The sequence below is a fragment of the Panulirus ornatus genome, chromosome 4 (genome assembly GCF_036320965.1).
Source record: "Panulirus ornatus isolate Po-2019 chromosome 4, ASM3632096v1, whole genome shotgun sequence".
NCBI classification, from domain to species: domain Eukaryota; kingdom Metazoa; phylum Arthropoda; class Malacostraca; order Decapoda; family Palinuridae; genus Panulirus; species Panulirus ornatus.
Window position 1 is genome coordinate 15484368 of NC_092227.1, and position 13746 is coordinate 15498113.

The window sequence follows — 13746 nt, forward strand, 5'->3', positions numbered from 1 at the left end:
TTCATCTAATGTTCTCTAACAGTCATCTCTGCCAGTCGTCATCAACCATTGGTGTTTCCTTATAGCCATCTGGTGACAGTTGACAGTCATCATCAGCCTCCGATGTTTACTCAGTCATCACTGACACTTAAGACGGTCATCATCGTCATCATTATTCACTGATGACTATCATTCATCATTGACGGTTGATTTCGATCATTAGCCTTTAATTTTGAGTTGTATTCATCATTGAGTGATGATACGTACACGTAAACATACTCTCGAACACTGGTGAAACATCTCTTGTTTATCGTAATGCTTTTTATCATTCTTTCTATGGAAGTCGAGGATAAAAACAAGATCAGAAATTTACCCCAAGTCTTTGTGTCATTAACGTGACAGCAATCCCCCATTTCGCCTAGTGAGAAATATTCGTTTCCTGTTCAGATGGAATATTGAACGTTATTTGATGAAAGCTCCGCTGGATTCAAGTCGATGTAATTTCAAAGGTGGGAGAAATCTTTCGTTAGCTCTTCTGTCCAGGTGAAAGAGACAGATTAATGTCTCTCACATTGTGCAAAAAGATTGTTATTAGCATATTGGAACTATTTTTATTGATATATATATATATATATATATATATATATATATATATATATATATATATATATATATATATATATATATATATATATATAAACGTTATTGGATTACGTATTAATTGATAGACGCACGAAAGAGAGATTTTTGGATGTTAATGTTCTGAGAGGTGCAACTGGAGGGATGTATGATCATTATCTTGTGGAAGCAAAGGTGAAGATTTGTGGGGGTTTGCAGAAAAGAAGAGAGAATGTTGGGGTGAAGAGAGTGGTGAGAGTAAGTGAGCTTAGGAAGGAGACTTGTGTGAGGAAGTACCAGGAGAGACTGAGTACAGAATGGAAAAAGGTGAGAACAAAGGAGGTAAGGGGAGTGGGGGAGGAATGGGATGTATTTAGGGAATCAGTGATGGCTTGCGCAAAAGATGCTTGTGGCATGAGGAGCGTGGGAGGTGGGTTGATTAGAAAAGGTAGTGAGTGGTGGAATGAAGAAGTAAGATTATTAGTGAAAGAGAAGAGAGAGGCATTTGGACGATTTTTGCAGGAAAAAAATGCAAATGAGTGGGAGAGGTATAAAAGAAAGAGGCAGGAGGTGAAAAAGAGGGCAAATGAGAGTTGGGGTGAGAGAGTATCATTAGATTTCAGGGAGAATAAAAAGATGTTTTGGAAAGAGGTAAATAAAGTGCGTAAGACAAGGGAGCAAATGGGAACTTCAGTGAAGGGGGCTAATGGGGAGGTGATAACAAGTAGTGGTGATGTGAGAAGGAGATGGAGTGAGTATTTTGAAGGTTTGTTGAATGTGTTTGATGATAGAGTGGCAGATGTGGGGTGTCTTGGTCGAGGTGGTGTTCAAAGTGAGAGGGTTAGGGAAAATGATTTGGTAAATAGAGAAGAGGTAGTAAAAGCTTTACGGAAGATGAAAGCCGGCAAAGCAGCAGGTTTGGATGGCATTGCAGTGGAATTAATTAAAAAAAGGGGTGACTGTATTGTTGAGTGGTTGGTAAGGTTATTTAATGTATGTATGATTCATGGTGAGGTGCCTGAGGATTGGCGGAGTGCTTGCATAGTGCCTTTGTACAAAGGCAAAGGGGATAAGATTGAGTGCTCAAATTACAGAGGTATAAGTTTGTTGAGTATTCCTGGTAAATTATATGGAAGGATATTGGTTGAGAGGGTGAAGGCATATACAGAGCATCAGATTGGGGAGGAGCAGTGTGGTTTCAGAAGTGGTAGAGGATGTGTGGATCAGGTGTTTGCTTTGAAGAATGTATGCGAGAAATACTTAGAAAAACAAATGGATTTGTATGTAGCATTTATGGATCTGGAGAAGGCATATGATAGAGTTGATAGAGATGCTCTGTGGAAGGTATTAAGAATATATGGTGTGGGAGGCAAGTTGTTAGAAGCAGTGAAAAGTTTTTATCGAGGATGTAAGGCATGTGTACGTGTAGGAAGAGAGGAAAGTGATTGGTTCTCAATGAATGTATGTTTGCGGCAGGGATGTGTGATGTCTCCATGGTTGTTTAATTTGTTTATGGATGGGGTTGTTAGGGAGGTGAATGCAAGAGTTTTGGAAAGAGGGGCAAGTATGCAGTCTGTTGTGGATGAGAGAGCTTGGGAAGTGAGTCAGTTGTTGTTCGCTGATGATACGGCGTTGGTGGCTGATTCATGTAAGAAACTGCAGAAGCTGGTGACTGAGTTTGGTAAAGTGTGTGAAAGAAGAAAGTTAAAAGTAAATGTGAATAAGAGCAAGGTTATTAGGTACAGTAGGGTTGAGGGTCAAGTCAAGTGGGAGGTAAGTTTGAATGGAGAAAAGCTGGAGGAAGTGAAGTGTTTTAGATATCTGGGAGTGGATCTGGCAGCGGATGGAACCATGGAAGCGGAAGTGAATCTTAGGGTGGGGGAGGGGGCGTAAATTCTGGGAGCCTTGAAGAATGTTTGGAAGTCGAGAACATTATCTCGGAAAGCAAAAATGGGTATGTTTGAAGGAATAGTGGTTCCAACAATGTTGTATGGTTGCGAGACGTGGGCTATGGATAGAGTTGTGCGCAGGAGGGTGGATGTGCTGGAAATGAGATGTTTGAGGACAATATGTGGTGTGAGGTGGTATGATCGAGTAAGTAATGTAAGGGTGAGAGAGATGTGTGGAAATAAAAAGAGTGTGGTTGAGAGAGCCGAAGAGGGTGTTTTGAAATGGTTTGGTCACATGGAGAGAATGAGTGGGGAAAGATTGACCAAGAGGATATATGTGTCAGAGGTGGAGGGAACGAGGAGAAGTGGGAGACCAAATTTTAGGTGGAAAGATGGAGTGAAAATTATTTTGAGTGATGGGGGCCTGAACATGCAGGAGGGTGAAAGGCGTGCAAGGAATAGAGTGAATTGGAACGATGTGGTATACCGAGGTCGACGTGCTGTCAATGGATTGAACCAGGGCATGTGAAGCGTCTGGGGTAAACCATGCAAAGTGTGTGGGGCCTGGATGTGGAAAGGGAGCTGTGGTTTCGGTGCATTATTACATGATAGCTAGAGACTGAGTGTGAACGAATGGGGCCTTTGGTGTTTTTCCTAGCGCTACCTCGCACACATGAGGGGGAGGGGGTTGTTATTCCATGTGTGGCGGGGTGGCGATGGGAACAAATAAGGGCAGACAGTATGAATTATGTACATGTGTATATATGTATATGTCTGTGTGTGTATATATATATATATATATATTATATATATTTATATTTATATATATATGATATATATTTATCCCTGAGGGATGGGGAGAAAGAATACTTCCCACGTATTCCTGCGGGTCGGTAGAAGGCGGACTTAAAGGTGGAGGGAGCGGGGGGCTGGAAATCCTCCCTCAAAGGCCCAGTCCTCTGTTCTTAACGCTACCTCGCTAATGCGGGAAATGGCGAATAGTTTGAAAGAAAGAAAGAAAAGATATATATATATATATATATATATATATATATATATATATATATATATATATATATATATATATATATATATATATATATATATATGTGTACATTGAGATGTATAGGTATGTATATTGTGCGTGTGTGAACATGTATGTATATACATGTGTATGGGGGCGGGTTGTGCCATTCTTTCGTCTGTTTCCTTGCGCTACCCCGCTAACGCGGGAGACAGCGACAAAGCAAAATAATGAAATATATATATATATATATATATATATATATATATATATATATATATATATGTGTGTGTGTGTGTGTTTGTAAATGAGTGGATGGGCCATTCTTCGTCTGTTTCCTAGCGCTACCTCGTGCCTGGATATCAGGTCTGAGATTATATCATGAAACAAAATACGAAACAGATTTCAGAAAGGAAACTTTCGTAAGTAATCGTTAAACTTCCATACAGAATATGGTTTGGCTGCAAATACTGGACAGCTATCAAAAGACAAAAGTTTAAAAACTCTTCCTGAAAAGAGATTTCATCTCGGGCGCACATAAAGCTGCAAGGATATGAAAAGGCTTCGTTTTGCTTATGCATGTTGATTACGGACAAACATACGTACATCTGAGCGAACACCACTGTCAGGGACACCCCTGCTTACAGTGGTATTTCTGCTGTCACTGATAATGATAGTAAAGCAGTGCCAGTAGAATTAGTGTTATTAACCATTGACAATTACATAGTATATAAGAAAAGTGTTGAAGAGGATTTAATCTTATGCAATCTGATCCAAGCATATGAAAACACAGGAGGGAAAGGGGGCAATAGTACAATGGATGTTGAAGGCCAATATTGACTGTGGAAGTAGGGAGGGGCTCGTGTCGCAATAGGGAGAAAGCCAATATGCTCGTGGAGACTTAAGCTCTTCTCCTGATTAGTGGGAGTATTGATCAAAAGAGGTTAATGCGATATCTGACACCACCTTTGAAGTCCAGGTTTAAGTCGAAGTATTATTGGCATCCGGTGTATTCCTTCGTCATCACTGTCTCTTGAACACAGACTCAAAGAGCCTCATTAGTGTCGAGTAAGAACGTTGTGTATGTTAACAAAATCCAACAGTTCGTTGAAATTGCTTAGGGAAGACAGTGAGTTACTCGTAACATACCATGTGATTCATTTTATTACATTTCCACAACAAGAAGCTGAAGTGTGTGCAATTCATCACTGCTCAGTCAATGTACCGTTAACCAAAAAATTATCGCTACACTTTCCGTGCTTTACAGATATTTTTGATGTATTCTCCTGGATGTCGCTATGTATTGGTATGCCTGCTTTCCTAATTTGGAGATGATGCTATCAAAAGAGGGGGGGGGGGGGGGAGATACAGTTGGAAGGGTAAAGTAGTTTCTCTTCGTTGAATTTCCAGATACATTTATAATTCTTGATATCTGTAATAATAAAAACTTCTTTGCAGTTGTTAGATGAATATATCTGGATGTTTGATATTGTTAAAAAACGAGGAATATGCGATATTAAAATGATATATACAACAATGAAAGAATATTCAGAAAATTCTGACATCTGTAAAATTTACTTTTTAAAGCTAAACTTATACTTATTTCTAACTGGTTCGCATTTCGTATGAAGTTTCGTTATCATTTCAGAGTTTCACTCTTAGTAAGTGTTCGTTGACGAAAGGAATGGCTGCAACTGCCTCGTACGTACTTCTTCAACTTTGAATCATTTGTAATTGTTTCGAATCTAAATTCGTGTCTTTTGAAGTTTTCTGATTGTACATTCTCCAAAGCCTCTCACTGTTCTGGTAATTCCTTCAAAGAATACAACAGCATTCGTTTACGAACGGAGCTTAGATCTTTCGAGTATACAAAAGCGGCCGAAAGGATAAAAGTAGAACAAAAAATTGTGTATCCTGTGATCATGGGTTTGGAAAACGTCAAAAGGTGTTCTTGCATCAAATTGTTCGCTCGTGTCTCACCTCCAGTAACAGGGACTGACAGCCTCCCGTCACCCAGTAAATAGAAACCGCCATATACTTCATATATTTTCATATATCGTTCACTTTATAACAGCTTAATGTAAAAATGCGCTACTGTACTCCAGTAGCGTCTTTGTTGTGATAACAAAGTATGAAAAACCCTTTTTTTTTTTTACATTAAGAATATTTGTAATTGAAACCATCAGTTGTTATATGTTTTATGAATTGCTTATCCATTGAAGACGCAAAGCAGGACGTTGAGGAACAACAATGTCATTAAAATGTGTAGAACAACCGGGCAGGATTTGACACATTCGCTTTCTGTCATGCCTCTCTTGGTGTCTCTATCTCTCTTTAGCTGATGCCAGGTGCCTGTCTGCCAGTCAGACCCATAGGGACCGAAGTACTGATTGGCAGCTGTGGGGTGTCTGCCCAGACCGAACGAGAGTCGAATAGGCAATGGGAGCGTCAGTGGTCTGGGATTCACCTGGAACGCCTGAAGAAGATATGAAAGATTTACGATCGCTGGTTATACCTTGACGGCCTTAACGTGGTAGTGATAGACCGAGATGTCTAACCAACTAACAGGACTGGCGTTCGAATGTACGAACGAGCCGAAAGCTGGCTGTATTCTGTGTGTTCGCTGGTGTTCGACGTATTACCACCGTTTTCCCCACGATGGAATTGACAGTGACAGCGGTGGCTTTCTTCATCATCTATTCCTTAGCTAAAAAAGAAGAGGACATCGAGGAGAATGTGGTTAGGTCAGGTACTTTCCGAAAGTAACATCATGTCGCTATTGAGTGAAATGGGTCATACACATTTCAAAAACTCAAGTGACTGCAGAGGATTTTGAAACATTGATTAACCTCGTAGGACCAAGAATTGTGAAGAAGGACACACAATACCGGAAAGCCATACCAGTCAAAGATCGTTTGGCTGTGACCCTATATATTCACTACAATCAGAGGAATCATACACCCGCCTCTCCGCGGGGTACATTCAGTAACTTGTGCTATGCTAACCCAGCAGTCATGCTGCTTGCCATTATCGTATGTTGGGATACCCAAAGCTCAGGATACTTCTCATATTCATCATGTAAGATGACCCACATCTCTGTCCCACTCCCTGATAAGAGCGCACAGAACAGCTGGAGCAGCGCGAACACCCGTCTTGACTGCGCACTAACGAGCAGCTGAATCCTTTCAAGCACGTTCTATTCACAGACAAGCGACGGAAACTGTTTGAAGCGCTCGGCTGGGCTCGGAGACAGTTCTGCTCTGCGCTCTCTGCTCGCTGGGTTCATTCGGACTAAAATGCTGAAGTCAAGACGCGCCTTAACACACTTCATTTCCCAGGATCTGGTGAACGTTTCTTAATGTATGCCTCAGGTGCAGTGCCTGGTTAATAAGGTATATGATATATCCCCCCAGGTGCACTGCCTGGTTAATATGGTATATGATATATTCCGCAGGTGCAGTACCTGGTTAAGAAGATATACGATATATTCCCCAGGTGAAAGGCCTCATTAAGAAGTTATATGATATATTCCCCAGGTGAAGTGCCTCATTAAGAAGGTATATGATATATTCCCCAGGTACAATGCCTGGTCAATATGGTACATACAAGAGGGCTTAGTGTTGTTCTAACACACTACTCAGCTCCTGGTGGTGTGTAAAAAGTGTCAAATTATGCTCATGCTTCGGTACCTCACTCTCGTTCTCGTGTCTTGATCTCACCGTTAGATTTGATACTATTTTATTGTTTCAATCACATCTTCGCTGATGTACTACATGCCTTGGCTTAGAGTTACGGTGCATACAATGTTGCGAATCTCACTTCTTGGTGCTGTGGTGCATCATCCACCACGTGGTATAGTCAAGGACGTGTACATCACGCTATGATATTGTTACAGTACAGCTCTCGTGGCATAGCAGTGTAGCGTCCAAAAAGTGCAGCACTTCAATTATGGTGTATATTTCCTTCATGTATCAGGTCCTGTTTTCTAAAGTAATGAAAATTCATTACATTAATCTACCACTACATTAATGGAAGTACTTGAATTGTTCAAGCAAGAATAAAGATTGTAGTAATATAGATATATCGTCCATACACCAGTTTTGATAATCAAAAGAAGATTGGTTGCATATCGAGTTCTATTAAGCTGAATATTTCCCGCTTCAGTTACAATACCAGAAGATGGCGATGTCATTGATGAAAACAGCTCGGAGAACAGACTCTTAGATGCCAGTCGACAAACGAGAATGTCTGGTTGTATGTCAAACGATTACAAGTTTAAACCCTGTGAATGATACTACACCAAGTCTGCATACGTCATTAGCTTTCGTCTTGATGCTCTGGACGCATACTATCCGTTGAGGCAGGTCCGTGGTCATGTCTCCACAGGTCTTACAGGTGACGATGGTGTTATTGTCCTCATACTGACAGCCAAGTAGTATGAATGTAAGCCACGACATCCTCCTTTAGGGGCAACGATCAATCTTCTTCATCAAAAGTCGTCATATAGGTACGATTTTCCCAGAGGTGTGTCATCCCTATTCTTGTTTTTCTGTATCATCTGACGTTTCTGAAATTAGTCTAGGTATTTGGTTTTGTTTTTTTAAGAAATATCTTACGTCATGATAGGAAAGAAGTAGAGAACGAAAAGACATGTAAGAGGCAGAGGCTGTAGCCTGGCTTTCCCCCAAGCTGACCATCCGCTCTCTAGGCCTCAGGAGCAGAATAACTCAGAATCGACTCACAGCTGGTGAGCTGCGAAAAAGCGATAGCAAAAGGCACATCTCTGGAATAAGCTGATGGCTTATAGAAGCACCAGATTCACAGTGGGAAGCGTTGTTAAGATATCCCTTTAAGATATTAGGGAGAAGGAGGTGAAGAAGGAGGAAGGGAAGTAGGATGGGCAGGGGGTAAGGGAGATAGTGGAGTTGGATAAATGGGAGGGATAAGGTATTGAGGAGGAGGAGGAGGAGGATGAAGGGAGGAAAGGTAGGGAAGAGGAAGGGTCAAGGGAAGAAGGGTTGAGAGGATGGAGAGGAAAATGAGGATTGAGAGGAGGAAGGGAGAGGGAGGAGAGGAAAGAAAAGGAGGAGAGAGGGAGAGGGAGGAGGAGGAGAAGGCGGAGGATAAAATTAGCAGAGGGATATTGATAATTTGCTTGGTTTGGCAAACTCTATTTTGTTATCTTAGCGAGGGGTTTCGAGCCAGGGTTTCCAGTTTGTTAGGCACAGAAACAGCCACATGGTAATGTTATATACCGAGGCCTTTATGTGCATATTTGTAGTACGTATGTATGTAGAGCCTTGACCATCCCTACATATAGACTCTACTGACTAAGTGATGAAGCCTCATTTATATACCCGGCACACATCCTCACCACGCTCACTGAACTGTGGTCCCGCCAGGTGGACGTGGCTTGCTTTCTGAGTGCTGCGGAAGGTCCATAGAAGGATCCTCTGGGGCAGAAAGGTGAAAGAACAGTAACATCTCTCAGTTCCTGATGCTGTGGTGGTACATCCCTCAGGTCCTGATGCTGTGTTGGTATGTCCCTCAGGTCCTGATGCTGTGGTGGTACATCCCTCAGGTCCTGATGCTGTGGTGGTACATCCCTCAGGTCCTGATGCTGTGGTGGTACATCCCTCAGGTCCTGATGCTGTGGTGGTACATCCCTCAGGTCCTGATGCTGTAGTGGTACATCCCTCAGGTCCTGATGATGTGGTGGTACATCCCTCAGGTCCTGATGCTGTGGTGGTACATCCCTCAGGTCCTGATGCTGTGGTGGCACATCCCTCAGGTCCTGATGCTGTGGTGGCACATCCCTCAGGTCCTGATGCTGTGGTGGCACATCCCTCAGGTCCTGATGCTGTGGTGGTACATCCCTCAGGTCCTGATGCTGTGGTGGTACATCCCTCAGGTCCTGATGCTGTGGTGGTACATCCCTCAGGTCCTGATGCTGTGGTGGTACGTCCCTCAGGTCCTGATGCTGTGGTGGTACGTCCCTCAGGTCCTGATGCTGTGGTGGTACATCCCTCAGGTCCTGATGCTGTGGTGGTACATCCCTCAGGTCCTGATGCTGTGGTGGTACGTCCCTCAGGTCCTGATGCTGTGGTGGTACATCCCTCAGGTCCTGATGCTGTGTTGGTATGTCCCTCAGGTCCTGATGCTGTGGTGGTAGGTCCCTCAGGTCTTGATGCTGTGGTGGTACATCCCTCAGGTCCTGATGCTGTGTTGGTATGTCCCTCAGGTCCTGATGCTGTGGTGGTAGGTCCCTCAGGTCTTGATGCTGTGGTGGTACATCCCTCAGGTCCTGATGCTGTGGTGGTACATCCCTCAGGTCCTGTTGCTGTGGTGGTACATCCCTCAGGTCCTGATGCTGTGGTGGTGCATCCCTCAGGTCCTGATGCTGTGTTGGTATGTCCCTCAGGTCCTGATGCTGTGGTGGTAGGTCCCTCAGGTCTTGATGCTGTGGTGGTACATCCCTCAGGTCCTGATGCTGTGGTGGTACATCCCTCAGGTCCTGATGCTGTGTTGGTATGTCCCTCAGGTCCTGATGCTGTGGTGGTACATCCCTCAGGTCCTGATGCTGTAGTGGTACATCCCTCAGGTCCTGATGCTGTGGTGGTACATCCCTCAGGTCCTGATGCTGTGGTGGTACGTCCCTCAGGTCCTGATGCTGTGGTGGTACATCCCTCAGGTCCTGATGCTGTGTTGGTATGTCCCTCAGGTCCTGATGCTGTGGTGGTACATCCCTCAGGTCCTGATGCTGTAGTGGTACATCCCTCAGGTCCTGATGCTGTGGTGGTACATCCCTCAGGTCCTGATGCTGTGGTGGTACGTCCCTCAGGTCTTGATGCTGTAGTGGTACATTCCTTAGGTCCTCATGGTATAATGGTACATTCCTTAGGTCCTGATGATGTGGTGGCACATCCCTCAGGTCCTGGTGCTGTTGTGGCACATCCCTCAGGTCCTGGTGCTGTTGTGGCACATCCCTCAGGTCCTGGTGCTGTTGTGGCACATCCCTCAGGTCCTGGTGCTGTTGTGGCACATCCCTCAGGTCCTGGTGCTGTGGTGGCACATCCCTCAGGTCCTGGTGCTGTGATGGCACACGCCTTAGGTCCTGGTGCTGTGATGGCACACGCCTTAGGTCCTGGTGCTGTGATGGCACACGCCTTAGGTCCTGGTGCTGTGATGGCACACGCCTTAGGTCCTGGTGCTGTGATGGCACACGCCTTAGGTCCTGGTGCTGTGATGGCACACGCCTTAGGTCCTGGTGCTGTGATGGCACACGCCTTAGGTCCTGGTGCTGTGGTGGCACATCCCTCAGGTCCTGGTGCTGTGATGGCACACGCCTTAGGTCCTGGTGCTGTGGTGGCACATCCCTCAGGTCCTGGTGCTGTGATGGCACACGCCCTAGGTCCTGGTGCTGTGATGGCACACGCCCTAGGTCCTGGTGCTGTGGTGGCACATCCCTCAGGTCCTGGTGCTGTGATGGCACACGCCTTAGGTCCTGGTGCTGTGGTGGCACATCCCTCAGGTCCTGGTGCTGTGATGGCACACGCCTTAGGTCCTGGTGCTGTGATGGCACACGCCCTAGGTCCTGGTGCTGTGGTGGCACATCCCTCAGGTCCTGATGCTGTAGTGGTACATCCCTCAGGTCCTGATGATGTGGTGGCACATCCCTCAGGTCCTGGTGCTGTGATGGCACACGCCCTAGGTCCTGATGCTGTGGTGGCACATCCCTCAGGTCCTGGTGCTGTGATGGCACACGCCTTAGGTCCTGGTGCTGTGATGGCACACGCCTTAGGTCCTGGTGCTGTGATGGCACACGCCTTAGGTCCTGGTGCTGTGATGGCACACGCCTTAGGTCCTGGTGCTGTGATGGCACACGCCTTAGGTCCTGGTGCTGTGATGGCACACGCCTTAGGTCCTGGTGCTGTGGTGGCACATCCCTCAGGTCCTGGTGCTGTGATGGCACATCCCTCAGGTCCTGGTGCTGTGATGGCACATCCCTCAGGTCCTGGTGCTGTGATGGCACACGCCTTAGGTCCTGGTGCTGTGATGGCACATCCCTCAGGTCCTGGTTGCAATTCTAGTGTATCTTTCGACATCAGCTCAGCGATACAAGTATTCATTCCACTGATTCCACTTTAATGCAGAAGCAAAGAGAGCTGAGCCACTAGAACTGTGCCATCCCCTTGACCTAATTACGGACGACACTTCCATTCGAGTAAGTCATGTCCAATCACTTTCCCATAATACTCTTACCGGATGGGGAACGTCACTTGAGTTCACAAAACCCACTCGGTCGTATTTCACAGTCACTTGCTGACTCATCTTTTCATTCATCGTTGTAGCGTTTTGCTGTCACTGAGTGATACTATGATGGCAGAAACGTACCGTGTGTACGAACTCGGCTCTTTCTCGTGCCCTTCTATATTAATGCATGAGTGTGGGATTATTAGCATCGGTAGCTTACATCCAGAAGTATACGATTTTTTATTCATATGATTCAGCTGGCTTGGAAATTAGTGATAGAGGTAAACTTACGTGACTGATAAATCAACTGAGTATATCACATCATCACCTGATGTAAACTGTGGACTCGTATTAATCAACATTGCACAACGATTTACCTCAGAGGAACAAACTGTCGAGAGAAGCAAAGTTGTTCTGAGCTTGGCTTAAATATAAGTGTTTGGCCTCTTGAATAATGCTCAGATCCACCTATGATATTATTCAAGTTGCAGGAACGTGCAACAGGTTTTTTTTTTGATAATAGAATGTTGCAAGTGGCTTCAGCTACTGCATAGCATTAGGACATTGCACTAAAGATGGACAATATTAAAACACTTTTATATAATTTTCAGTTGGTGAATTTTAAACACGGCAACCTTCACGTGAGCTACATATAAGTGACAAGGTTGGAGTGACAATTTCTCCCTCCCAGAAATCCCTCGTCCTTTGTGTGAATGGAACAGATCTTGAAACTCATATACAATGATATTCAGTGTTGACCTGTGTAGTAGTATTTCTCTGAGCAGGTTCATTTGTTTTAACATTAAGAAAGATTAAAAAAAAATCCACCGATGATTACTTGTGATTTTTTTAAATTATATTTTCTTAAAATCCTGTTTTACACTCGAGTTCAGCGAAATATTTTTTTTTTTTCAGTTTACATGGATCGCCTACTTTAGCATTGTTTAGATTTTGCGTAGCAGGTTTACATCCTAGTTTTCTGCTAATCGCGCTGATTTTGTTTCCATAAGCCATTGATATCTAGCTAGCACACGAGCTGGCAAATAGAGACACGTTAGTTATTCCGGTTGCACAGAAGCTTCTGTAAATAAAGATCGAAATCAATAACTTGAAAACAGAATCGGGTTAAAAAGCTTAGGGGAACTACTGCACCCCTTTCCTTGCCCATTAGATATTATGGCAGCGATTGGCCGCTTGTAAGAGCAATAACAAGTATAATTCTTTATCGCTGTGAGGCGCGTCGTATTCTGTGGCAGTCATGACCAGGGGTCAAATTGTGCCAATGTCCAACGGTGAGAAAGAAATACATCTAAGTGAATATCATCATCTCAAATCATATATGAAATTTACACTGGAAATGAACGAGTCTTAGAGAGAAATTCCCTGCATTTCAGAGCGCTTCGATTAATTTTTCACGGCAAAACCCAAGAGGAATAGAATAGATCAAACGAAGGGAACACATGAATACTTGATATGATTACCGCGTATCATTATATGAAAATGTGTTCCGTCAGGCCCAGGTTCAGATCTCCTGTGATGATCACAACTGGTAAATGGTCGCCAGCTAAAGTTTTTCGCTTTCCCTCCGAACCAATAGCGTCCTCTCGAGCCGTGAAGGGAATACCTGACGCCTCTTATTGATTTGTGGAGCTTGATGGGATTCGTCGGTTCTGAAGTTGAGGTGGTGGTGCGTTAAAACTGGGTGGTCGCTCCACTGTCCGTACGTTCAATGTTCATGACACGTTCTCTCTTAAGGTCAGTATCGCGTCGATGAACAGTTTATATCACTCTTACGTTCTCGGTTGTGCTGTTTCTATACCTGTGATCCGTTCATGTACGATGACGTAGGTGATACGTTCACGTTGGTGGAGGGTTATATGTTACAGATGCGTTCATCTCCATCAGTGTTTGTTGGTGGTGAGTTTTCGCGTTCTTCGTACGTTCTCAGTGGTTGTTATATGCACATGGCACGTTCCTAGTGGT